This window comes from Pan paniscus, chromosome 6, assembly GCF_029289425.2.
Source record: "Pan paniscus chromosome 6, NHGRI_mPanPan1-v2.0_pri, whole genome shotgun sequence".
Classification (NCBI taxonomy): domain Eukaryota; kingdom Metazoa; phylum Chordata; class Mammalia; order Primates; family Hominidae; genus Pan; species Pan paniscus.
In genome coordinates this window covers 9,938,951-9,966,934 of record NC_073255.2, presented here as the reverse complement: position 1 = coordinate 9,966,934, position 27,984 = coordinate 9,938,951, and the positions used below count along the sequence as shown (strand labels likewise).

Genomic DNA, 27,984 nt, shown 5'->3' with positions numbered 1-27,984 from the left:
AGAACAGCAAAAGGTTCCACTTCCCCAGCACCATCACCCACCACATCTGCATCTCCTAAGGCACCTCATCACTGAACCTCTCAGAGCTCCCAGCAAAAAGACCTTTCTTCACCAGGCTCCTATATTCACTTCCTGGCCCTAAATGTGTCTGTGGCCACTCCTGCTGGGCCCAGCAGCAGAGCTCGTGGTGAAGAGGATGCACTAAGTCAGCCCAAATCTGGATTCCGATCTCCAGCTGAGCTGTCAACCCCAGGCTGGCTCACCAGCTCCTGAAACTTTACGAGGTTGAGAAGCCCCACCTAAGCCAGTCCTCTCTGTTCCGTGGACCTTGACTGATTTTAAGAGGTAGATTTTATGTCCCTGACCTCTTCCAGTTCAGGTTCTGAACTCCGTAGATTTTGTTTGATGACACAGACTAGGTTAGAGGATTTCATGAGGCTTTAATTATAACCTAATAATACTGTTAAAAACAACACATCTGTCACTTGCAGAGACCCACAGGGACACACATTCTCTTCCTCTCACATAGACTCTGAGGTAGGAGGTACACTGGCTAAGGAATAAAAAATACTCAGTGGCTGTGCAAGGCTCAGACCAGGCTCACAAGGCTCTTGGTTGAAAAGCAGCCCCTTGACAGCAAGAGCAGAGGCCATGCCAGCTGCACTGAGATCCTAGAGGTTCTGACTGGGGCTGCCCAGAGTTGGACATCCCTGACTTCCAGCATTTGAGATCTAACCTGGGACTGGTTGGTGCAAGTAGGGGATGAAGCTAAGGTGGTAGCTGGTCTTGTTCCAGGTTGCAAGGATAGAATGATGTTCCTAGCACATAAACTGCTCTCGGTGAAGATTTGTTTCATGAATTGAATGAATGGTGTGGGGGAGGGGAGGAAGAATTCTAGAGGACAGTCCCTGTGGCCTTCTAGCCCAGGATAGGGGAGCTAAGGGGTGGGGAAGCCCTTATACCAATCATTTTAGAAGTGGCCAGGGAGGGAGGTGAAAGTTTTGGGGCACCAGCTATACCAATGGCAGGGGGAAAAGAAAAGGTAGTCTTCTTTCCTCCCAAAGTGTCTTGTACGTAATTGGGGCTCTTGACCCTGCAGGGCCCAGCCCTTCTCATCTTGTTCACTGTGAACTCCTTGAAGGCAGGCCTCTGCCCCACTCAGCACCATCCCTGGTGCCCGGCCCAGCACAGGCATCCCACTCTTGCTGAGTGCATGGAGGCCACAGCAGCATCATTAGCTTATCCTCGCCTGCCTTCTGCCAGCAGTCACTCTCCATCTCTGCCGGCTGGGTCTGATCCTGCTTCAAAGGACGCCGTTCACCTCTCCCTTCACTGGCGAAGCAGCCTCAGCCTCAGCCTTGGGGAAAAAGTTCTGTGCTAACTGGGTCTGAGGCAGCTGATACCCCTCTGAGGAAAGTAGACTCTGGGCCCTGTCCACCTGGGTCAGGGTTGGGCTCCCAGCAGGGGCTAGGGTGCAGCCGGCAGTAGCACATAAGCCACAGAGCCAGGCCCAGAAAGAAGCAGCCGCCTCCTACAGGCAGCCACAGCTGCAGTGGAATCCTGCTGGGCAGCCAGGAGCTATGAGTCACCCAGGTGGCCACCAGGAGAATGCTGTCACTCAGGAGGAAGGCCAAGTGGATGGTGGCCCGGCCTCGGGTGTGGCCCTCAGCCACGTTGAACCAGGAGAAATAGAGGATACTCGGAACTGGGGTCCAGCATGAAGTCTGTGCCTTGAAGCCAAACCCAGAGCAGCAGTACCAGCCACAGGCCCAGGAAATGCAGGGCTACATAGCTGGGGAACAGGGCTGAGAACAGGGCCACAGCTAGGACTCGGGGCCACAGTAGCAGCAGGTTCCACAGGACGTAGATCACAGAGGAGCCCAGGCCCAGGAGGGGCTTGGAGGGGAGGCAGGTGTGCAAGGCCTGGTGGTAGTCGAGCAGTGCCCACGAGATGCCCAGGAAGGATGTGCAGATGCCAACCCCTGCAAGGAGTAGGAGGGAACAGTGAGTCCAGGAGCCAGCCTGCTTGGCATTCCCCAGGGGTCGCGGGTACCGTGGGGGCCCTCCAGCAACCCTGGGGTAGGTATTAGAATCCCTCGTTTGTTGAAGGCAAATCTGAAGCTGGAGAAGACCCAGCGAGTTCCCGTAACCAAAAACAAAGCTACGACTCCTAACATGGAACCTGCCCCTCACCACAGTGCTTTGCTGCACAGGTGCTATATCCAGGTGGTATTTGTCAAAGATGAGAGGGTGTGACTTGTGGCCCACCCAGCACTCAGCACCCCTGGGCCTTGGCTGCACCCTGGGCGTCTTTCAGGGCCCCATAACCCTTTCTTTCTGGGAAGAACACAAGCCTTTCTTGTGTCTGAAAATCAACAGTCTCAGTTGCCTCTTTCTTAGTCTCAAAAAGGGAGTAGAAAATCCCATGGGGTGGCAACAGGCTCTGGCTAAAGCTGCCCTCAGGGCCAGGAAAGATGTCCCTGCTGTGTGGATAGAAGGTCTCCCCACTCCCCTTCCCTCCCCTCCAAGACCAAAGGCCATCGGACTGACCCCTAGTCTTGATTTTCCAAGATCCAGAAGTTTACAACAGGGGTCCTAGGGTCCTATCCCATCTCCTGGTTGTCCCATCCTGGAGCAGAAGCACAAGGGCCTCCAAGGAGGGATGCAAGTGGCACCGGCACATCTCCTGACTGCTTCCTCCCGTCCCCGTCCATCCCAGTCACTCAACAGACGTTTACTGGAAACCTATTAGGCGCCCAGAACCCACTCCTAGCCTGGAAACAGAGCTGTGCCTGTTACCCTCACCCAGGTCTCAGCAGGGCTGATGTTCTTCCAGTTTCCCCAGCATGCCACCTTCCGTGACCTTGACAAGCTCTGCCCAGGCTGTTAGGTCGCCAGAAGCACATGCCTCACTTCCCTGGCCTACTCCTCCATCACCCCACAGGCCCCACCCTGACCCCATGCCACCCACTCAGCTGTGTCAGGTATCCCTGTAACATGCCACCCACCTCTGTCTGGAGTCTCATCACATAGTAATTATCTATTTCCTTTTCTCTGAGCTCCTCGAGGGTAGAAAACAGACTCTGCTCACTTGGGATCCCCCAGCAGCCCAGTACCTGGCACATAGCAGCGAAAGAGATGTTTGCTAAATAAAAAGTAGGGAAAATCTGTTTCGTCCCCTTACCCCGTGCCATACATGCAGTGCAGACTGTCTGCACTTGGCCCTGGTTCTAGACCTCCCCCATCCTCAACAGACAAAAACATGTGCCCAGTGAGTGCCCAGTGACCCAGAGCAAGTCACTCACCTTTCTGCACCTCTTTAAAAATGGAGATCAATCTAGCACAAACCTATAGGGCTGCTGTGAACATGAGCAATGATGACTGTAAGTGCTTCCCACCGGGCCTGGCTAATAGCTGGCACCTGGCTAACAGTGACAGCTGCTATTATCGTTTTTTCAATCAATACATAGACTCAGACTAACAAGATGAAAGGGCCCTTGGAGATTGAGTCCAACCTCCATCTTCCACAGGAAGGCTCTCCGGGTCACACAGCAAGTGACGGTAGAATGAGGACTGGTTCCTTGAGAGGCTGTGGCATTTATGGCAGTGGTGGAGGAAGGCAAAGGGGAAGGCTTGGACCCTGAATCGGATGTGAGTGGGAGCCCTATTTAGCTTGGCCACTGTCTGAGTCTGTGAAAACAGGCAAGTCACCTTCCCTTTATGGGCAAAAACCCTCCCAAAGCTCCTCACTATAAACTTCACCCATGCTTAGGGGGCCCTGTGAGCCTCTGCCACCTGCCTCTCCCTTTTCCAGTCACTCAACATGCTGTACAGTAGCTACTTGTTTTAGTCTATCATCCTAGCAGCGCAGGGGCTGGGTTCATCTTGTTCACTGCTGTGTCGTCAGCACAGTAACAGGCAGAAAAGAGAGGCACAATGAAAACCTGACTGGATGAAGGCATTCAATATATTGTTTCTTGTTTCTTTTTTAAAAATTTGAAGAGATGAGGTCTCACTATGTTACCCAGGATGGTCTCCAACTCTGGCCTCACGCAACCTGTGCACATCCCAACGTATTAAATTGTTTCTTAACAAAAAAGTTACCTACTCTGTATCAGGCACCTTACACACTTTATTATCTTCAAAATTATAAAAGTTACAATTAAGACTTGTGGGCCAGGCACAGTGGCCGACACCTGTAATCCCAGCACCTTAGGAGGCTGAGGTAGGAGGTTACTTGAGCTCAGGAGTTCAAGACCAGCCTAGGTAACAACGTGGGACCTCATCTCTACCAAAAAAAAGAAAAGAAAAGAAAAATTAGCCAGCATGGTTGACACATGCCTGTACTCCCAGCTACTCAGGAGGCTGAGACAGGAGGATCAACTGAGCCTGGGAGGTCGAGGCTGCAGTGAGCAATGATCAGGCCACTATACTCCACTATGGGCGACGACAGAGTGAGACTCTGTACCAGGAACTTATGTACCAGGAAATGGGCTTTCTTTGCATCACCTCACTTAATCCTTTCATCAACCTTATGAGGCAGGAGGATTTATGTCCGTTTTTCAGATGAGAACAAACATACTCAGAGAGGTCAAGGCATTTGTCCAAACTCAAACAGCTGCAGAATGACTTTAGGTTTCAAGCCAGATCTGCTTGACTAAAGCCTGTTCTCCTGTTTTCTAAGCAGCCTTTATAAAAGAATAAAAACAGCTCTGACATTTGAGAGAGACCCCCCAAGCCACGACAGGGGGGCCAGCCACTGGCCTTCACTCACACTGGTAGTACTCAGCCCAGCCGCTCTGCAGCATGATGGCCAGCACCAGCGTGAGCTGTGGTGCCGTCTCCAAGGTCTCAAAGAGCCGCAGCATGCTGATGTCCAGGGAGAGGAAATTGGCGTAGGCCAAGTCAAACTCAGAGGGCTCCTCCTGCTGCCACACCAGCAGCCCCTGCCGCAGCTCCTGCATGCACCTAAGCAGCACACACAGATGTCCAGAGGGCCAGGTTAGCGTCCTGTGAATTCCTCAGCCTCCCACCCATCTAATGAATGCACACAGGTCCAACCTGGCTCCTCACATCCATGCTATGGGGCCTTCGGCAATGTCCTAACCTCACTGAACTTGTTTGATCTGTAAAACGGGGATCGAGGCCAGGTGTGGTGGCTCACACCTGTAATCCCAGCACTTTGGGAGGCTGAGGCGGGTGGATCACGAGGTCAGGAGATCGAGACCATCCTGGCTAACACGGTGAAGCCCCGTCTCTACTAAAAATACAAAAAACTGGCCGGCTGTGGTGGTGCACGCCTGTAGTCCCAGCTACTCAGGAGGCTGAGTCAGGAGGATCTCTTGAACCTGCGAGGCGGAGGTTACAGTGAGCCAAGATCTTGCCACTGCACTCCAGCCTAGCGACAGAATGAGACTCCATCTCAAAAAAAAAAAAACAAAAGGGGGGATCGATACACCTACTTCTGCTGGCTAAGCACTGTCCCAAGCTCATCACAAACCTTGTCCTGTTTACTTCTCACAAGAGCCCATTTTACAGATGGAGAAACAGGATCAAGAAGCTAATAAGGTCTGGGTGCAGTGGCTCGCGCCTGTAATACCAACGCTTTGACAGGCCAAGGCAAGAGGATCACTGGAGGCCAGGAGTTTGAGACCACCCTGGACAACACAGCAAGCCCCATCTCTACAAAGAATTTTTTAAAATTAGTTGGGCCTGGTGGTATGAGCTTGTAGTCCAAGCTACTCATGAGGCTGATGCAGGAGGACTGCCTGAGCCCAGTTCAAGGCCACTGTGAGCCATGATTGTGCCACTGCACTCTGGCCCAGGAAACAGAGACCCTGCCTTTTTTTTTTTTCTCTCTGAGACAGAGTCTGCTTCTGTCACCTGTTGCCCAGGCTAGAGTGCAGTGGCACAAACTTGGCTCACTGCAACTTCCACCTCCCAGCTTCAAGTGATTCTCTTGCCTCAGCCTCCGGAGTAGCTGGGATGCTGGGATCACAGACATGCGCCACCACACCTGGCTAACTTTTGTATTTTTAGTAGAGATGAGCTTTTGCCATTTTCAGCAGGCTGGTCTCGAACTCCCGACCTCAAGTGATCCGCCCACCTCAGCCTCCCAGACTGCTAGGATTACAGGCATAAGCCACCAAGCCTGACCAGACCCTGCCTCTTTAAAACAAACAAAAAATTATAAGCAGCTAATAAGTACTGGAATGAGGATTTGGATCCAAACCTGAATTGGAAAGGCATGTTATAAAGTTGCCTGAGGCAGTAGTTCTCAAACTTTAGTGTGCCCATCATCTCCTGGGGTCCTGTGGGCAAGAGGACACTTGCCTCTTGGGCACTTCTGGGCACAGGCCAGGCCAGATGGGATCAGACTCTGCCTTACCCCAGCCACACAGGGGAGGGGCTGGAGGAGGGTTAGATTGGAAGGAGGAATCCCATGTAAGAGGCTGGCCCTGAGTGGTTAAGGATGGAGACTGGGGCAGAGTTAAGAAAGTCCAGAGGTTGGACAGACAGGCCTGAGGTACCCATTGGCATGAAGAGTAAGTGGAGGATGCACCAAGGACCCTCCACCCAGAACTTTGCTCTCAGTTGCCTATTGGGAGGGAATCCCATTCACTCATCACAAGCTCATTCACCAGACATGTACTGTCACTTCCCTTGGAAGGACCCAATAACACACTGAAGAGCAGGCAGGCAGGGTGGGCTTGTCTGTTCTTGGTAATCTCTTGATCTTAACATTTACTATCTGGTTCCTAATACATTTTATTTTGATTCTCCTTTTCTCTTGCTCATTCTCACATATTTTTAAATTCAAACTTTTTCTTCAGAAAACAAGTTTTTGGGGCCAGGCGCAGTGTGGCTCATGCCTGTAATCCCAGCACTTTGGGAGGCCGAGGAGGGTGCATCATCTGAGGTCAGGAGTTCGAGACCAACCTGTCGAACATGGTGAAACCCCCAGGCGTGATGGCGCACACCTGTAATTAAACCCAGCTACTTGAGAGGCGGAGGCAGGAGAATTGCTTGAGCTTGGGAAGCAGACTCCCTCTCAAAATTAAAAAAAAAACATACAAAAAACAAAACCAGTTTTTGGTATTATGGGAACAGAAAAGCACATGGTTAGAGAGTAAGCTTTGAAGCCAGATTCCCAGCTCGGCTACTCGCTAGCTGTGTAACAACTGCCAAGTTACTTAACCTCTCTGTGCTTCAGTTTTTTCTATAAAATGATAACAATGGCACATACATCTCATAAGGCTATTTGAAACATAAATGAAATAATCCATTAAAGCACTTAGAAAAGTGACTGGTACATATTAAGTGCTCAATAAATGTTAATTACTATAATTATCAATGCTACAAATTAAAAAAAATTTTCACTATTATTTCTTTCATCTTTACTCGGTTCTTTTTGTAGTTTATCACGTTAAAGTAGTAAGATTTATTTTCAGTCCTTTATTTTTATTTATTTACTTTTTTTGAGATGGAGTCTCACTCTGTCACCCAGACTGGAGTGCAGTGGCGCGATCTCGGCTCACTGCAAGCACCGCCTCCTGGGTTCATGCCATTCTCCTGCCTCAGCCTCCTGAGTAGCTGGGACTACAGGTGCCCGCCACCATGCCCGGCTAATTTTTTGTATTTTTAGTAGAGACGGGGTTTCACAGTGTTAGCCAGGATGGTATCAATCTCCTGACCTCGTGATCCGCCCACCTCGGCCTCCCAAAGTGCTGGGATTACAGGCGTGAGCCACCGCGCCCGGCCTCAGTCCTTTATTTTTAAAAATAAATACAATTAAGTCTATAAACTTCCCTCTAATGTATTTTCCTGCACGACCATAAAAAGGACAGAGGAGGGAGAACCCTGTCTCACTGTTTGAGTCAAGCAATTATAGCCCAAAGAGCAGTGAGAAAAATGGAATCCCTGGAACAGATGAGGGATTCTTAGCCTGTGTCCTTATAAAAAGCTGTTAAAATAGGCTAAGTGTGAGTCATAAACATTAAACTACTAACGTAAATCAAGTGTATTTTCTATCTTATACTTCCAGGGTCCTTCAAGATTATCTGATAAGTAAAATTAAAGAATCAGCACCTAAATTAAAGTGCTATACCTAAAACAAGAAACTGAATCAAATAAAATGAAGTTAACAGGGGAAAATGTGAGATGCAGCAAAACTGAGACAGGTTTATGACCTGACAGCAATGTGGGTGAAAAGAGCAAGGCTGAATGTGAGCAGACCTCATGTGGAGTATGATGTGCAGTCTTCTATACCCCAACTTTCAAAGAGACCCTGACAAGCTAGAGAGGGGCGCACAGGGAAGAGGAGAAGGGCAGTCAGGCTGACGAACGGGCAACAGCCAGAATCTCTCTCCACAGGCAAGAACTACAACCATGGCAGGACATTTCAGGAAGTACATGCTGACAAACATAAAGGAAGAACTGTCTAAAAGACAGAGCGGACCAACAAGGAAGTCAACTATCTTGCAAAGTAGCACTTTCTCCGCCACTGAAGTCAGAAACAAACGCTGTATGGCTATGTACAAGGATGCCTGTTCTGAACTCTGGGTAAATCTGGCTGAATGAAAAACCACCTGCACACTGTCCCTAGTTCTACATTCTGCCACAGGCCAGGGCGAATGTCATGTCAGCAGAGCACTGCTCCACAGACTGGCTTAGGAACCTCAGGAGTCATAGCCTAAGGGATTTTCTTTTAGAGCCTGAAAAGTTCATAGTATATACAAATACTTTCCAGCTTTATAGTTACCTGAGTTTCCACTTAGTCATACCTGAAATCAAGTGTGGTAATTAAGTACACATGTAACAGAAAGGGATGATCTCTAGAAAAGTTGTAGTAAACTCCTTTACTGGGTGGAAGCAACTCAGATAAAATCTGAGTTGTTTTAACACTCAAGTTTACATTTTTGGGGATCAGACCTGAAGTAACCTCTTCAAAAGGGTTTTCAGCAGTTATTTCATCAATAAGAATGACAGAATTTTGGAGAAACGTGGCTATTAGCCATTCTCTCAGTTGCATAAGTGACCCTCTGCAGTAAGCCCTCATTCATAAGTCTGGGTAGTTTTTACCTAATAACACAGCCAATTCGCATCAAACCTTCAAGACCAGTTTTTCCCCCCAAGCTTAACAGCACACTCAAATACCTTCTCACACATGAATTTTCTAACACCACACAAAATTTTCCTCTCACAGTTTATCTTAAGTAGGAAGAAGGAAGCCAACAAGGGCAGCCACTTTCTAAAAATTTTGACGTGCTGAGAAAATAGTTCCTGTCCAGATGCTCAGCAGACACCTGTAGCACGGCTTCCTTCACTGACTGTGAAGAAGAAAAGGTACGGTGTTGCAGCTACACACTGCCAGCAACACAGTTTGCATTACCTTGTTCAAACTTGAAATCAATTTAAGAATACTGGTTCATTTCTTTTCTCTTTTTCCTTTTTCCACTGGTTTCTGGTGATAGCTCCTGCCATTTTTTAATGGCATCAGAAAAGGCCTAAAAATTGAGAAAGGGAAAGGTTCCTTCTGTAAATGGAAAATAAGAATACATGAGACAGGCAACCCCCAAATGCCATTTTAACACAGTTTCAGCTTTCTTCCCAGCATGGCTAACAATTGGTAGTGGCAGCTGGGTGCGGTGGCTCAAGCCTGTAATCACAACACTTTGGGAGGCCAAGGCGGACGGATCCTTTGAGATCAGGAGTTCGAGAACAGCCTGGCCAACACGGTGAAACCCCATCTATACTAAAAATACAAAAATTAGCCGGGCATGGTGGCACACGCCTGTAATCCCAGCTACTCAGGAAGCTGAGGCAGGATAATGGCTTCAACCCGGGAGGCGGAGGTTGCAGTGAGCCAAGATCGCACCACTGCACTCCAGCCTGGGCAAGAGTGAGACTATGTCTCAAAAAAAAAAAAAAAAAAAAAAAAAGGAATAGGCAGTGGTAAAATAAATAGGCAGCATTTCTTTATTTTCATTTTCTCTGACTTTCATAAACTGGTACAGTGGTGGAAGCAAAATACTTACTGACAGATTAAAGACTAACTAGGGAAAAGAAAAACTGTTGGCTGGGTGCAGCGGCTCACACCTGTAATCCTAGCACTGTGGGAGGATGACGGGGGTGGATTACTTGAGCTTAGGTGTTCAAGGCTTGCCTGGGCAACATGGGGACACCCCGTCTCTACTAAAAATATAAAAAAATAGCTGGGCGTGGTGGTCCACAGCTGTGGTCCCAGGTACTCGGAGGCTAAGATAGGACAATCACTTGAGCCTGAGGCAGGGTTGCAGTGAGCCATGATTGCGCCACTGCACTCCATCCTGGGTAACACAGGAGACCCTGTCTCAAACAAAACAAAACTGTCCAAGCTGTCCTTGAATAAGTACAGGTTAAATCACATGACAATGGACTGGTGAGTCCCATTCTGTAGGCAAATCTTCCATGTTGTTTTTCTGGTCAATGCTCCTCTTTACTCTCCCCTAACCTGCTTCCCCCACGCTCTTCTCTGCATGCACCTATATCCACCCCACCCTTCAACAGGATGCTGGAGTTCAAAATCCTTCCACTGGTGAGGATCCCTTTTCTTTCCTACCTTCAGCTTCTCCCTGTTAGATTTTCCTTATCAGGATTTAAATGTGCTCAAGTTAGGGTGGGCGCGGTGGCTCACGCTTGTAATCCCAGCACTTTCGGAGGCCAAGGCAGGTGGACCACCTGAGGTCAAGAGTTCAAGACCAGCCTGGACAACATGGCAAAACCCCGTCTCTACTAAAAATACAAAAAATTAGCTGGACGTGGTGGCATGCACCTGTAATCCCAGCTACTTGGGAGGCTGAGGCAGGAGAATCGGTGAACCTGGAAAGCGGAGGTTGCAGTGAGCTGAGATCGCACCATTGCACTCCAGCCTAGGTGACAGAGCGTGACTCTGTCTTAAAAAAAAAAAAAAAGTGCTCAAGTCTTTGCCATCCTAAAAACAGGAGGGAGAAGGGGTACCTGATTTGAAACGGAAGGAAGGGTGTGTGAGGTAAGGCCATTCTGCCTGGAAGAGGAGGAAGAGTGGGAGCCTTTCAGGAAGACTGGGTGGGACTCCTGACTGTGGCAGGGGATAGGAGGCCTTGGGGCTCATGTCCTGTGGCTACGCTGTTAGGGTGCAGGGCAGGCTGGGGTCCCAGTCTGGGTGGCAATGAGAAGGTGGGTGGCTATGATGCAGTGTTTGTCTGAAACTCCTGCTGACTTAATCCCCAGTGTGGCGGTGTTGAGAAGGTGATCTCATCTCTCTTTCAATGCCAGCCCCTTTCTTCTTCCCCTCTTTGTAGAGAAACTTATCAAAGGAGCTGTTTATCTGCTGTTTCACCACCTCACCCTTATGACCACAAGCTTTCCAGCTGTCTCTAATTTGGCATCTACCCTGCCTTTGCACTTACTAATCTATGCTTATTATTGAGTGGCCAAGTCTATAAGTCTACCATCTACATTTTAGTCCTCACCTTGCACAAACTCTTAGCAGCATTTAATAACATAGGCTGGGCATGGTGGCAACCCAGTGCTTTAGGAGGTTCAGGTGGGAGGATAGCCTGACGCCAGGAGTTCCAAGACCAGCCTGCACTATCTAGCAAGACCCCATTTCTACAAAAAATAAAATAGAAAGATCATCCAGGTGTGGTGGCGCGCACCTGCAGTCCTAGCTACATGGGAAGCTGAGGCAGGAGGATGGCTTGAGCCCAGAAGGTCAAGGTTGCAATAAGCCATGATTGGGCCACTGTACTCCAGCCTGGGTGACAGAGACAGACCCTGTTTCTAAACAAGAATAACCATGATGATGATGATGATGATACAGACGCTCCAGTCTCTCAACTTCCTCCTTCCTGTCTGCCTGCCTCCTCCGCTTGGTCTTTACATGTCAGGAGTCCTCTCTTCTCACCTGGTATCTCTGGGTACCTCATCCTGGCTGGTGAGATTTTCCATATGCTGATGACTCTCAAAGTCCTATCACCATAAAACCCAAGGAGATTAAAAAAAAAAATCCTATCTACAGTCTGTATTTTCCAAACTTTCTAGTCCATTCAACCTCCCAATGAATTATTTTTACTCAGATGTCTCACAGGCCCTTCTCAGCACATTGGCAACCAACGTTTCCCAGACTGAATTCATGATTATTTCTCTCCAAAGCAGATGTTTATACTAGTTCTCACCCCAATAAATGATACTAACATCTTCCACGACCCCTTTCACCAAACTCCTATGTGGGTCTGTGATTAAATGTCCCTTGCTCAGGGAGGCCCTTCTGGAGACCCTTGGTCTACCTTAGGTTGCCTCCTGTTTTACCCTTTCAAAGCCTATTTTTCTTTCAGTCTTTTTTTGGCCGGGTGCAGTGGCTCACGAGGTTATCCCAGCACTTTGGGAGGCTGAGGCAGGCAGATCATCTGAGGTCAGGAGTTGCTGACCAGCCTGGCCAACATGGTGAAACCCCGTCTTCAGTAAAAATACAAAAATCAGCCAGGCGTGGTGGTGAGCATCTATAGTCCCAGCTACTCAGGAGGCTGAGGCAGGAGAATCGCTTGAACTGGGGAGGCAGAGGCTGCAGTGAGCTGAGATCACGCCATTGCACTCCAGCCTGGGCGACAGAGCGAGACTCCATTTCAAAAAAAAAAAAAAAAAAAAGTGGAAGGGGCTTGGCCTAGACCTCAGCATAAGCCACAGTCCTTGGCTTGGTTCTTCCCTTCCTACAGGTAAGACCCAATGAGTATTTTAACCACTACGATAACTCCACGTTTGTCCTTTGGACAAAAGAAACATCACTGTGTTTGCTGAGAATCACAAGAATTTCAGTAGAATAGAATTTAATGGCAGTAAGAGCGACCGAGAGGAGTAAGCCAAGGTCTCTGCTGGTGCGTGCGCTCCTGTTCTGGCCACAGCTACAAAGCATGCACCGTGTGCTGTCCTTCATGGAAGACGCCTGTGTTACCCACCACAAACCAGCACCCTCCTCACCCTCAACCAAGGCCTTTAAGTGCCATCTATTTTAGGATCCTGGGGGGAGAATGCTGGGAGCTGTCAGTAGCTGCCCATTCTCTTCTGAGGGGACACTGCTGTGTTCCCGGACTCTCTACAGACCTTACGTCCTATCACTGATAACTGAGCCACCTGGGGGATGGATGGTTGTGTGACCTGTCTCAAGTCGGAAAGCAAATCAGGAAGGAGCAGGATTAGAATGCATCTCTCATACTCCTGCATTCCACAGTAGAATGTATTACGCTACATGTTTTTACGGTCTAAGCAGAACTTCTCTACTTCTCATCTATCTATTATTTCTTTTCATTTAGCCCTTCACGATCAGCAAATACCCATCTATTTATCTTCACCCTCATAAATTCCTTAGCAATCATAAACCATCCCAATTTCCACAAGCTGAACTGTTCATTCTGTTACCATGGGAAGATGTAGTCAAGAGGTGTGACCCCAACAGGAAGACCAGGTAGAGTACCTTTCGGGTGATTGCATAGTGTCCTTTGAGCTCGTGCAGGGCCCACATGATGTCCTGACTACTGAGCACTTTGAAGTCGGCCATGAGGAGGTCAGCAGCTTGGATGAAGCAGTGCTGGTCAAGAGGAGTCAATTTAGAATAGTCAAAAAAGTCTTATTTTAGGCAACTGAAACGAGACAGAAGCATAAAATCAAAGGCCAGGCAATACATTTCCCATGTAGGGGAAATCATTTTAAGAATTTATGTGTAGAAAAGAATAACATTTGTTCTAATTACTCTATAAGGAAGTTACCAGCCCTATAAGAGAGATGAGAAAATGGTGGCTCAGAGAGGTTAAACAAACCTGTCTGGAGCCGGCAGACTAGTTTTACTAGTTATAACTAGTAAAGAAGTATAGTTGGGGATTTAAACCAATCTTACAGCCATCTTCTTTCCATACCATATTTACAAACAACTATTTTTTTTCTATTATAGAATACGTAACAGAGATAGTCAAAGAATCTATGGGGAGTTGGAAGATCAAGCAACAGATCTTAATAAAGTTAGTTCTCAACGATACTTTACCATATAACAAACTAAATGCCAGTTTAGATCACAAATAATGACAATGATTAAAGTTTTTAAAAACCAAACTGTTTACATCTTGATATGAGATCTGGTTAAACAGATATACAGGATACGCTGTATACAAATCTCACATCAGAAGAAAAAAGATATTCCACTCTGGGTAATGATCTGCATGCTGAAGTACTTACAGGGAAGTGTACTGATGTTTTTGCAATTTACTTTGAAATGCATTATCATGAAATGAAACATAACAAAGATGTGCTGATGGACAGACAGAGGACATATGTGTGATAAAGAGGATACAGTAAACTGTTAACTTTTTAGTAGTACCAGTGGTAGGTATACAGGTGATCAACGTAAAATATTTCAATTTTTCTGTAGGTTTGAAAATTTTCATAATAAAATGTTTAGAGTTTTGGCCAATTCTTGTTTTGCTTTAGGAATTTGCTTTGTAGGATTAAAGATATGGAGGATTCGTTCAATTCTTTGTGGGAAAAGGAAGATAAGAATTACAAGGAAAGATAGAAGTTAAAGACAGAATTCAAAGTGGCTCAGACTGGGAGATCGCACTGAAGTATAGACATATTCTGAAATCCTATGTCCCTCGGCTAGTCTTTAAAAACTTGTCCCAACAAAGCACTTTCTTCCCACAGAGATAACAACAACAACAACAACAACAACAACAACAAAGCACAGCATTTCCAGGCAGTGACTGCAAAACACGAACATGACACTTGCCTTTGTCTCATCTTGGCTGGCCAGCAGACTGCTACTGGGATTTATAATGATTCTGTCTTCTCTTTTTGGATAATCTGGGTTTTCCAGAAGAAAATTACAAAGTCTGCAGAAACAAATGATGTTACTTTCATACTGCTTCCAAATCCCAGACCTGCCCATTGCTTCAAATGCAATGTTTGAAGAATATAGTCCTTAGTCACACATTACAACTGGCCTATCAAGAAATTAAGATGTTTGTAGCCCAGAAAAACTAAACAAATAAACAAACAACTGCACTGAATTTCTATCTTTGTGAAAGATAAAAAATTTAAAAAGCAATGAACATACTGATTAAGGCAAACTCCTCTGAAGTTTATGTATCAATTGGGTGTTAATGTAATGAAGTCACTGAAACTATTATTGGTTAAACTACAAAATGGGAAAATTTGAAAGAAAAGTAGCTACTCTTTGTCAAGAAAACTATGAACAAGTAAGAAGTGGAAAACTGTGTGTTCACATTTACGATAAAAAACAGTCTGCTAAGAGATGTAATAAATAAATGAAATATAAAAGACCTTCTGTTAATTCATTAATACTTTTTATACCCCTGTGGTAACATAAATCTCTATGGTAATATAAAGATCTATGAGCCGTTGAGTTACACTTGGTTTATTTAGCTAGCTGCTAAGCTAGACTGATGAACAGATCATGTTTTCCTATGAACAGACTCTCTTCACACAAAACCCACTAGCTTTGTCTATTATCAGCATGAAATACTTCCAAAGTAAGGCTATATAGAGTGAGATAACACACACTGATGTATCACCACCCAGACCCAACAGATGTTAACTATCCAGGCTCTTCACAGTCAAATCAGACAACCACCTTGGAACGACTGCACAGTAGTGAAGACAGAGTGGGTGGGGTACAGCTCTAGCCACATTCAGTAGCAAGGAAGCTTCTTTGCTCGGAGGGTAATGGGGACTTCCCCTTTTCTCTGTTCTTTCTCTTGCTCCAGTAGATTTCTAAGATGACCTCCTAGGTGCTATACCTGCAGTTCTCACACACTTCCCTTTCTACTGGTTCTCTTTTGCCAGATGTCAATAGTAAGGCCTGTAATAGTAGAACAGGAGGTCTGGCAGAAAGAGGGCAGAGAAAAAGTGCTCAGCTCTGCTCCTTTTCTCATCCAGGTGCCAGTGTTTGGGGACTGGTTTGGAGACGTTCGTTGATTCTGCAGCCCCCGCCTGGGACCCATGTCAAAGCCTTCTCCCTCATCCTGACATCTCAATGCATTTCCCTTTGCCGTTACTTCAGGACTCCCATATACTCTTCATCTCTAAGCTCCCCACTTCCCTACCACCACAGCCTGCCCAGTCCACAGAAGACAACGCCAGAGGCCCAAAGAGAGGAAAAAAAGCAGCAAACTCCTCCTATTACAGAGGGCGACAAGAATTCCGAGTACACTTTCCTTTAAAACCATTGTCATCAGTGGTAATTCTCCATCCTAGAATTCACTGGTGTACACTGAGGTTATGCAAACCTTTGAAGGCTGACCTGAGAATTAGCCACCAGCAAAAATCCCGTCTGTAGGGAAAGGCCTGAGTTCCAGGCAACTCATTACATGTGCATATTTGACGTGGTGACAAACCAGACACGGACTAGCTTTAAAATGGTCTGTTTTTACGTGTTTTCTCAAGTAAATGATACATAAATACACCTCTACATGAAATACAGATGGAACAGTAGATATGATTTCTTGAAAAAACAAAACATGTTTGAGAGGTTCATCTCTCCCCAATTCATTTTATATTTGCAACAATATTAAGAACTTCAAATACTGAAATGCTACAGACATGAAGTTCCACATGGCAGAAATCAGAAGCTCTCACTATAAACTGTCAAAATTCATTTCCAGTTTAATCCCTTCATTATGCTTACCAACACAACTCTTCTGGAGGTTAAGTGACATTTGGAGGCACAGGAAATGAAGGACAAAGTTTTTCTTCTACAGAAACAAGTGGTAGCCTCTGTTCTAATATCTGCACCCTGGGGCAAAAGCAGTGGGGAAGCCTGTCGGACTTCAATCTGCCCACCTCTTCATATGACCTCACGCTTGAGCTGATCTGACATGCTAGCAGTTCTAGAGAAGGCACTCCTGCAAAGTAAGCCAGGCTAGTACTCCAATATTTTTTTTTTTTTTTGAGACTGAGTCTCGCTCTGTTGCCCAGGCTGGAGTGCAGTGGTGCAAGCTCCACCTCCTGCAAGCTACAAGCTCCACTTCCTGGGTTCATGCCATTCTCCCGCCTCAGCCTCCCGAGTAGCTGGCACTACAGGCACCCGCCACCACGCCCGGCTAATTTTGTTCTATTTTTAGTAGAGACGGGGTTTCACCGTGTCAACCAGGATGGTCTTGATCTCCTGACCTTGTGATCCGCCCGTCTCGGCCTCCCAAAGTGCAGGGATTACAGGCGTGAGCCACCGCGCCCAGCCGTACTCCAACCTTTCAACCCTTAGATAGTTGTTGCTGCCCTCATCCAACTGAAGTTGACCACGTGTGAGTGAAAGATCTAAGTTAACCAGCCAGAGTAGATTACCTGCCAGGTGGTTCTCTAATGAATAGGCTCTTCCTGCTTAAAATGGCCAGATGGTTCCATCTGAAGGCCATTTAAAGACGCACATAAAGCAACTGAGACTGAGCTACAACAAAATCCCAGCCTGCTCAACTCAGCTTTGGGCCTTATTTCCAGTTTCCATTAACATTTTAGTTTAGTTGTGGAGTTAACACTGTCCTAGGAGTCCAGAGAATAATGGAAAGGAAAGCAGTGTCAGGAAAACAAGATTGGCTTGAAAAGATGCAATACAATGACTGTACATTCCCTTGCTTTTTAGATTTCACGAGAATTTTTATGTGTTTAAAGATCAATGTTTCTGAGTGACACAAAAAGCACAGAGGGACAGCAAGTCCCTAAAAATAAGTACACGTGTGAGACTCAGGAAGTAGGAGAACAGAACTGTAAGAGAAGGTGTCAATTTGATTACATTTTAGTGATTTTTCTAGACAATCTTGAAGATATATTTAAACATGACGTTCATTTGCAGAAGGAGACAAAAACATGGAATATACTCAATTTCTATGAGATTAAATTGTTAAAAAATACTAAAACATGGTATCTGGTATTCAAATCATTGTTCTATAAATGAGCTAAGTTTATACTTTTCTCTATCATTTGCATTTTCTGTAATGAACAAACCTGTATTACATTTCATAACCAGGAAACAGTAACCAAAAAAAAAGGAATTCAAAGAGAAGAGAGAAGTAAACAATTCACACGCAAGGGAAATACAATTAGTAAACAAATATTTGAAAAACACAGCCAATTAGCAAAGAAATGTCACTTATGCTACTTCACGCCTACCCTAGTTAACTGCAAAAAATACATCATAACTCAGTATTGTTGAAGAGTTGTTAAAGCAATTCACACATATAAGTTGCTTTTTAGATGAGTGAAGCCTACAAAAAAGTTTTCATTGTAAAAATGTAGTCATTGCTGCTCAATTTTCCTGTAAACCTAAAACTGCTCTAAAAAATAAAGCTTAGTAATTTAAAAACATGTAGTTATTATCACACCACTTGGAAACCCAAAAAGAAAGTATTTTAAAAGCTTAGGAGGGGAAAAAAATCTCCAACAAACAATTCTGTTGGAAGACGCAAACATAGCCAATAGGAAGGAGGATGCCAGGGCGTGGGGCAAGTAGAGTTCAGGAGACAAGCAGGAGAATGTTCACAGCTACATTATTTGTAACAGTCAGAACTCAAATGCCTACCAAAAGTAGATGGAAAATTTCATTGCTAAGTGGTATAAATGGAATACCACTTAGCAATGGAAAATATATAAACTGTGGCTCTACCCAACGTGAATAAACCTCACAAACATGATGCTGAGTGAAAAGAAGTCAGACGCAAAAGACTATAGACTATACAAAATCTTTATGTAGTGTTCAAAAAGGATAGCAACGTTCTATTTCTTGAAGATTTCTGGGTTGTGGTTCCATAAATGTTTGGTTTGTGATAAATTATTGAGCTGTGCATCTTTGTTTTGTTCATTTTTCTTTATGTATATTATATACACATTGGTATACAATAACCAAGTTTAAAAACTATACACAATAAAGAATATGTGGAAAGGCTTCAGAAGAGTGAGTAACTGGCATGTAAATAACCAAATGGCTTTCTTTCCTCACTGTAAGGAAGGTTAAATAACCAGGTAGAGTCTCTTGTTGAAAAATAAAAAATGCTTTAAGAGTTTGGGTAATCCAAGCCGGGTGAGGTAACACATGCCTGTAATCCCAGCTATTCGGGAGACTGAGGTAGGAGAATCACCTGAACCTGGGAGGTGAAGGTTGCAGTGAGCTGAGATCATGCCACTGCACTCCAGCTTGGGCGACAAGGGCAAAACTCTCTCTCAAAATAAATAAATAAATAAAAGGTTTGCAAGGCACGGTGGCTCACGTCTCCCAGCACTTTGGGAGGCTGAGGCAGGGGGATAACTTGAGGTCAGGAGTTCGAGACCAGCCTGGCCAACATGGTGAAATCCCATCTCCACTAAAAATACAAAAATTAGCTGGGCATGTTGGTGCACACCTGTAATCCAAGCTACTCAGGAAGCTGAGGCAGAAGAATCACTTGAACCCTGGAGACGGAGGCTGCAGTAAGCCAGGATCGCGCCACTGCACTCCAGCCTGGGCAAGAGAGTGAGACTTCGTCTTTAAAAAAAAAAAAAAAAAAAAAAGTTTGTGTAATCCAAAAACTTCAAGACAGGAATCTAAAGTCATTTCAAACTGACACTGCCCTCGGGGACTTGAAAGAAGCAAAAGCAATTCTCTCTAAAGAAACCAACTCTATCAAGAACTCAAGACATGAGCTTAGAGTCAAACTTAGAAAATACACAAGAAAATGAGGCACCACGGGAGCCAGCAGGAAGAACAGAATATGATTCCCAAGAACTTAACACATCAGCGCAATCAAACTCACAAAGAAGCTACGTTTATTGGTTAAAGAAATTTAAAAAAGACTAAAAATATAGGCAAAGAGCAAAACTCTAGGAAAATAGCCAAGAGAATTAAAAGCTAAAATACCATAACCGAAAAACAGTGGATGAGTTAAAAGGAGATTACATTCTACTGAAGAGAAATTTGTGGGCTAGAAGACACATCTGAAGAAACCATCCAGAATGCATCTCAGAGACAAAGAGGTGGACTTAGAGACTTGGAGACTGTGGGAGAAGAGTTACAGAAGACAGGAAACAGCTACAAAATTTCCAGAACTGACCAACATCACCAATCTATGGCCAGGTAGTGTATACTCTTAATGGTTTTGCCTTACTGAGAAGCATGTTAAGTAAAATTGATAAAGATTAAGGGAAGGCCAGGTGCAGTGGCTCACACCTGTAATCCCAGCACTTTGGGAGGCCGAGGTAGGTGGATCACTTGAGGTCAGGAGTTCAAGACCAGCCTGGCCAACATGGGAAACTCCGTCTCTACCAAAAATACAAAAATTAGCCAGACATGATGGCGCATGCCTGTAATCCCAGCTACTTGGGAGACTGAGGCAGGAGAATCACTTGAACCTGGGAGGTGGAGACTGCAGTGAGCTGAGATCGCACCATTGCACTCTAGCCTAGGTGACAGAGTGACACTCCGTCTCGAAAATAAATAAATAAATAAATATAAATAAATCTGATGACAGTGGTTGCCTCTGTACAGTGGTGGGATCAGACAAGGCCACTACTGGCTCCAACAGTGTCACTGTACAAATTAGAAAAAAGTACCTACATTGGGCTAAGTACCTGGAAAGGGGACCTTCCTTCTCAGCCTTGGCAGGGAAGAAACTCACCTGCACCCCAGACTGAGAACTACAGTATAAGATACGAACTTTGAGGACAGGTGTTCAGTGAACTGTCTATTTTGTTTAAATTTACCACCAGGCTGGGCACGGTGGCTCATGGCTGTAATCCCAGCACTTTGGGAGTCCAAGGCGAGCAGATCACGAGGTCAGGGGTTCAAGACCAGCCTGACCAACATGGTGAAACCCTGTCTCTACTAAAAATACAAAAATTAGCCAGGCGTGGTGGAGTACGCCTGTAATGTCAGCTACTCAGGAGACTGAGGCAGGAGAACTGCTTGAACCCGGGAGGTGGAGATTGCTGTGAGCCAAGATCACACCACTGCACTCCAGCCTGGGCAACAAAACGAGACTCCGTCTCCAAAAAAAAAAAAAAAAAAAAATTTACAACTATTTCACCTCTGCAGATCAGAAGGAGGGGAAAGAGTATATTTTTCATTTTATATTCTTCAGGAGAACTTATTTTTTAAAACAGCGTATTTATCACTTATAACAAATTTTTTTTAAATAGAGACAAGGTCTCAATCTGTCTCCCAGGCTTGAGTGCAGTGGCCTAACATAGCTCACTGCAGCCTTGAATTCCTGGATTCAGGCAATCCTCTTGCCTCAGCCTCCCAAAGTGCTAGGATTAAAGGTGTGAGCCATTTGTCTGGCCCATATTTATCCCTTTTGTAATGAAAACTAAGAAATGTGGCCAGGCGGGTGGCTCATGCCAGCACTTTGGGAGGCTGAGGCAGGCGGATCACCTGAGGTCGGGAGATCAAGACCAGCCTGACCAACATGGAGAAAACCCATCTCTACTAAAAATACAAAATTAGCAGGGCATAGTGGCACATGCCTATAATCCCAGCTGCTCGGGAGGCTGAGGCAGGAGAATTGCTTGAACCCAGGACGTGGAGGGTGCAGTGAGCCGAGATTACGCCATTGCACTCTGGCCTGGGCAATGAGCGAAATTCCGTCTCAAAAAAAGAAAGAAAAAAACCCAAAACTGCAGAACAAAAAAATACATGTTCCAAAATTCCCCTCAAGGCTAAGACAGAATCTTCTGGCAAAAAAGAAATTAGGCATCATGGGAGGACAAGACTGGTTCAGCATCACCTGTAGTATTTCAGATCATAAAGGCCTAGTGGAGCACTCCTTTATAATCACCACACCTTCAAAAACTGATGCTGACACTGTCTCTTAAGACTCAATGACTGCATATTAACAGCGTCTTGCCAGCAAATTAATAGCTGATTAATCCATTTGTGATGAATGAGTCTTACACTTCATTCATGCCAGCAATATCATTATCTGATACAATTCTAGTCTAACTAGTCTTTTTATGTCAAAAATGAAATGTCCCTGGATTCTAAATGGTACAAAATAGGTTCATTTCAAAAGATACAGCTATGATACTAAAAGAAAAAGCCACAGGGAAAGGGATGAAGTGAGAACAAACAACTTACCTTGTCCCCGATGGCAGTGAAAGTTGTTCAAGTGAATTACCTCTTCATTGTTGTTTCCCTCTTCCATTTTCAAATGCAGACATGCACATACGGGACTGCTAATACCTAAACATGGTGACCATCTGTTTCAAAAGGGCTGAAAAGGAAGCAAAGAGGAACAGTAAGAATGAGGGAGTATCAAAACTCTTGCCATGTATCTGGTCAGTGGAACATCTGAAGCTTATGCTGAAAACATTCCTTAAGAAAACATATCCAAGGAGGTGGGTCAAAAAAAAAAACGCACAAACTCAAAACGTATGACATTAAAACATATTTTTAAAATACACGCATTAAAGAGACAAAGTACTGACAGAGAATTCACATCTTGATACAAGTATGCTAACAAAGAAATGGGCTAAGTTTATTAATAGGCAATTCACAAAAAAGAAAACACAGAAGATGCTCAACCTCACTAATAATCAGGGAAAGGCAAATCAGAAAATGAATTATGTTTCAGCCAGACGCAGTGGCTCACGCCTGTAATCCCAGCACTTTGGGAGGCCGAGGCGGGCAGGACACAAGGTCAGGAGTTGGACACCAGCCTGACCAACACGGTGAAACCCCAGCTCTACTAAAAAATACAAAAATTAGCCAGGCATGGTGGCACGCGCCTGTAATCCCAGCCACTCCAGACACTGCTGCAGGAGAATCGCTTGAACCCGGGAGGCTGAAGTTGCAGTGAGCCAAGATCGCGGCACTGCACTCCAGCCTGGGCAACAGAGTGAGACTCCGTCTCAAAAAAAAAAAAAAAAGAATTCTGTTTCAAACCACTGGGGTGGCAAAAAAGGCAAGTATGTAAGAAATGGGAAATCTTATACATTGCTGGTTTGGATAGTAACTTGGAAAAGATACTCTGAATAGCAATCAGCAATACGCCCTAAATTACAAATGTACATTCCCTGTGACTTAGCAATTCCACTTCCAGGTATATTAGCTAAAGAAACCTCTGTGTGTTCTCCAAGAAATATGCATAATACAATATACGGACAGGGATGGTCATTACAGCAAATATGTAATAAAAGCAATTGGAAATGGCCTTATTGGACTTCAATAAAGGAATACATAAAATTCATATGATACAACACAGTTAAATTAACGTTAAATGAAAGTGTGATACCATTTATGTAAATTCATACAGAAATTTTAAATACATATTTAAATATTAAATTAAAAAATACAGCCAGGCGCGGTGGCTCACACCTGTAATCCCAGCTCTTAGGGAGGCCGAGGCGGATGGATCACGAGGTCAGGAGATCGAGACCATCCTGGTTAAAACGGTGAAACCCCGTCTCTACTAAAAAATACAAAAAATTAGCCGGGCGTGGTGGCGGGCGCCTGTAGTCCCAGCAACTCGGGAGGCTGAGGCAGGAGAATGGCTTGAACCCGGGAGGTGGAGCTTGCAGTGAGCCGGAATCGCGCCACTGCACTCCAGCCTGGGCGACAGAGCAAGACTCCGTCTCAAAAAAAAGGGGGAGGAAAAAAAAAAAAAAAAAAAGAACGTTCTCTTTGCACGATCAAAGTACCTAGGACAACTGCTACCCAGGCCCTTAGGGATTCACAGAGCCCTGGCGGATTTGTCAGAAATTTCTGTAACCCGCACGCCGCGCACGCTCCAGGGTTGGCTGCAAGTGGCCCAAGTCTTAGATCCCTGGTCCCGTTCCACCGGGAGCAGAGCCACCTCGACGCGGGGACAGCGGCCTCGCTCCCTGCCCAGCTCCCGGACACCCGAGCCGGGCCAGCCCCCAGCGCCCCGCAGAAAGGTCTGACGCACTTGCGGCGCCCTCGCGAGTGCCGGATGACGGTCGCCAACTTTCGCGGAACAACACGCGCTCCAGATGTGAGGGGAGAGGAGGGAAAACGCCGCCCGCCTGGGCTGGGGTTCACAGGCACGGGCCGCCTCCCGCCGCTCCTCCAGGCCGCGCTCGGGTGCACGGACACCGCCTCCGCGGCGGCCTCGGGCCCGAGGGAGGGAAGCGGCCCGAGGGGCCGGCTCGCGAAACTTCGCGAATTGGCGGGAGGGTGTCGCTCCCGCCTCGCCACCGCAGGGGGCTTGGAGACGCCCAGCCCAGCTCCCGGGCCCGATCCCGCCCGGGCCTCGGCCGCGCCCCACAGCTCTGTGGTGCTAACGGCCCGCGCCCCCGCCCCCACCCCCGAAGCTCAACGGAGGCGTCACGCAGGGAGGCCGCCTCGCCTCACAGACCCGCCCAGAAGCTCGAGCGCGCCCCGCAGCCGACACTCACTCGCCACTCAACTCGCCGGCTAGCCAGGCGGGTTCGGCGACCTTCGCTACCACGCCGCTTACTCCTCCAAAGCTGCAGCTGCGAGCTCCGTGGCAGCCGCTGCACTCCTTCCGGCCCTGCCCCGGCGTCACCTCGCGCAAGCGCACAGCGCCCCCTTCCGACTAACGACAGGAAGAACCATAGAGGCCCTCCGGGTGCTGCGGAGGAGGGACCGGGGGGCTCACCATAGAGAGGGCCGCCTAGCCGCGCCTGCATCCGGGCTCTCCGCCTGCGGAGACTTGACTCCCCCACGAGGCTGGAGGATGAAAGGAACGGAGACCCCCAATCCCCGACCCCACAGGAGCCACCATCTCCCCAGAGCTGAAAAGGGTATGGGGCAGGTGGTTGTGGATGTTTACTCGATATCTACTTATTTGCCCTAATTCCTTTGGCAAGTCATTCATTCATTCTGCAAATATATTCTGCGGATTTCCTGTGGGCCATGCACTATTCTAGGAATTGGGGAAATTAAGAGTAAAGTGGGTCTCACGACTGGGCACAGTGGCTCACGCCTGTAATCCGAGCACTTTGGGAGGCCGAGGCAGACGGATCACTTGAGGTCAGGAGTTCCAGACCAGCCTGGCCAACATGGTGAAACCCCTTCTCTACCAAAAATAAAAAAAATTAGCCGGGCGTGGTGGCGGATGCCTGTAGTCCCAGCTACTCTGGAGGCTGAGGCAGGAGAATGACGTGAACCCAGGAGGCGGAGCTTGCAGTGAGCAGAGATCGCACCACTGCACTCCAGACTGCGCGACAGAGCAAGGCCCTGTCTCAAAAAAAAAAGAAACAGAATCTCGCTTTGTTGCCCAGGCTGATCTCGAACTCCTGGCTCCAAGTTATCCTTCCGTCTTGCCCTCCTAAAGTGGTGGTATGGCAGGTGTGAACTGCCACGTCTGGCTAGGAATTTTTTATTGGTAAAATGGGAATTTTAAGACGTTATCTCTTGCCCAGTGTTCTTGCAAGGATGAAATGGGGTCATATGTGAACTGAGAAGCTCTCATTGGAGTTATTTGTTGACATGTTCTTGTCTTAGGCATTTTTGGAGTCATAAAGACCATTATCCTATCTCTGCATTTCTCCCAGTGAGGGTGAGAGGAAGCTACTCCTTCCTTCTAGGTAGTCTGGAATCATTCAGGTTATTTTTGAAGCCTCTGGCTTTTTTTTTTTTTTTTTTTTTTTTTTTGAGACGGAGTTTCACTCATGTGCCCATGCTGGAGTGCAATGGCATGATCTTGGCTCACTGCAACCTCTGCCTCCCGGATTCAAGTGATTCTCATGCCTCAGCCTCCCATGTAGCTGAGATTTATAGGCGCCCGCCACTACATCCGCCTAATTTTTGTATTTTTAGTAGAGGCAGGATTTCACCATGTTGGCCAAGCTAGTCTCGAACTCCTGACCTCAGGTGATCTGCCTGATTCGGCCTCTCAAAGTGTTGGCATTACAGGTGTGAGCCACTGTGCCCGGCCCTGTTTTTTTTGGGGGGTGGGGGGTTGGGGTCTCACTCTGTCAGCAAGGCTAGACTGCAGTGACTCAATCAATCATAGTTCACTGCAGCCTTGACCTCCCAGGCTCAAGGGACCCTCCCATCCCAGCCTCCTGAGTAGCTGGGACTATAGGTGTGTGCCACCATGCCTGACTAATTTTTTAATTTTTTTGTATAGATAGGGTCTTTCTATGTTGCTCAGGTTGGTCTCAAACTGCTGGCCTCAAGTGATCCTCCTGCCTCAGCCTCTCAAAGTGCTGAGATTATAGGCTTGAGCCACCGCACCTGGCCTGTTTTTGTTTGTTTTTTTGAGACGGAGTTTCACTCTTGTTACCCAGGCTGGAGTGCAATGGCACCGTCTCGGCTCACCGCAACCCCTGCCTCCCAGGTTCAAGCGATTCTCCTGCTTCAGCCTCCTGAGTAGCTGGGATTACAGGCATGTGCCACCACACCCAGCTAATTTTGTATTTTTAGTAGAGACAAGGTTTCTCCATGTTGGTCAGGCTGGTCTCGAACTCCTGACCTCAAGTGGTCCACCCGCCTCGGCCTCCCAAAGTGCTGGGATTACAGGCGTGAGCCACCGCGCCCAGCCTGTTTTCTTTGTCTTAATGTTAACCAGCACCAAGAATCAGAAAGGGCAAGATAGCTACCTGCAGACTAAACTATTGTCAACAAGTGACGTTTTGCTGTTTTCCTGGGAAGAAGCATGGAAGTTCTGTCTATGAAAATCCGTATCATCCGTGCTGGCTGTAATTCCGTGCAGTTACTGCCAAAGGCGTGCAACCTGCACTCACCCCGTGAGCCTGCCAGAGAGCCGAGGCTGTAACTCCCCCACCCCATGAGTCATCACGGCACGGCTTCATTGCATTTTCTGGTTACAGTTAGTTTAATGTGCATCTGACCTGTGAAATCATTGACAGTAGTGGAGGACCGCCATTATTCACAATTTGTCCATCATCATTTTGTTCCCAAGAACTGTCATCAGCCGTATCTACATGAAGGTGTGCTGGTGTTGTCATAGAGGACATTATTCCCGAACTCAGTCTGCTTTCAGAAGCAGTAATTTCCTGCCATTTTGGCCCATTGCTTGTAAAAAAAAAAAAAAATCAATGTTATTGAGGTGTAATTTATACGTGGTACAAGGCACCCTGTTTAAGTGTACCTTTCTATCAGTTTTGACAAATTTATACACCCTCATAACCCCCCACAATCAAGATAGAGATCATTTCCACCACCCCAAACTATTCCCTCCTGTTCCTTCCAGTCCATCCATCCATAACCCCCATCCCTGGCGCTAGGCAACCACCTGCTTTTGGGCACCTGCTTTGTGTCACTTTATATTACTTATTTGTTTTAAGATGGGAGTCTTGCTGTGTCATCCAGGCTGGAGTGCACTGGTGCAATCTTGGCTTACCGCAACCTCCACTTCCTGGGTTCAAGTGATTCTTCTGCCTCAGCCTCCTGAGTAGCTGGGATTACAGGCACCCCCCCACCACACCCAGCTAAGTTTTTGTATTTTTATTTTATTTTATTTTTGTTATGGAGTCTCACTCTGTCGCCCAGGCTGGAGTGCAGTCGCGTGATTTTGGCTCACTGCAACCTCCACCTCCCAGGTTCAAGCGATTCTCTTGCCTCATCTTCTTGAGTAGCTGGGATTACAGACATCCACCACCATGTCCAGCTAATTTTTGTATTTTTAGTAGAGATGAAGTTTTGCCATCTCTACTAAAAAGATGGCCAACTAAAGTTTGCCAGGCTGGTCTTGAACTCCTGACCTCAGGTGTTCCAAAGTGCTTGGCCTCCCAAAGTGCTGGGATTACAGGCTTGAGCTACCGCACCCGGCCCTTTTTCTCATTTTAGACTAAAATTTATCTTTCTGTAGTTTCACATACATGGGATCATATGACATGCACTCTTGTGTCTGGTTTCTTTTGCTCAGCATGCTTTTTGTTTTTTGAGACAGGGCCTCACTCTGTTGCCCAGGCTGGAGCGCAGTGGTGTGATCTTAGCTCACTGCAGCCTTGATCTCCCAGACTCAAGCCATCTTCCTGCCTCGCCTC

The 27,984-nt window shown here is 46.6% G+C and overlaps 1 pseudogene; it reads right to left on the bottom strand.

Moving 5' to 3' along the window:
* Positions 1-420: 420 nt before the first annotated feature.
* Positions 421-27,984, bottom strand: LOC100985236 (XK-related protein 8-like; annotated as a pseudogene).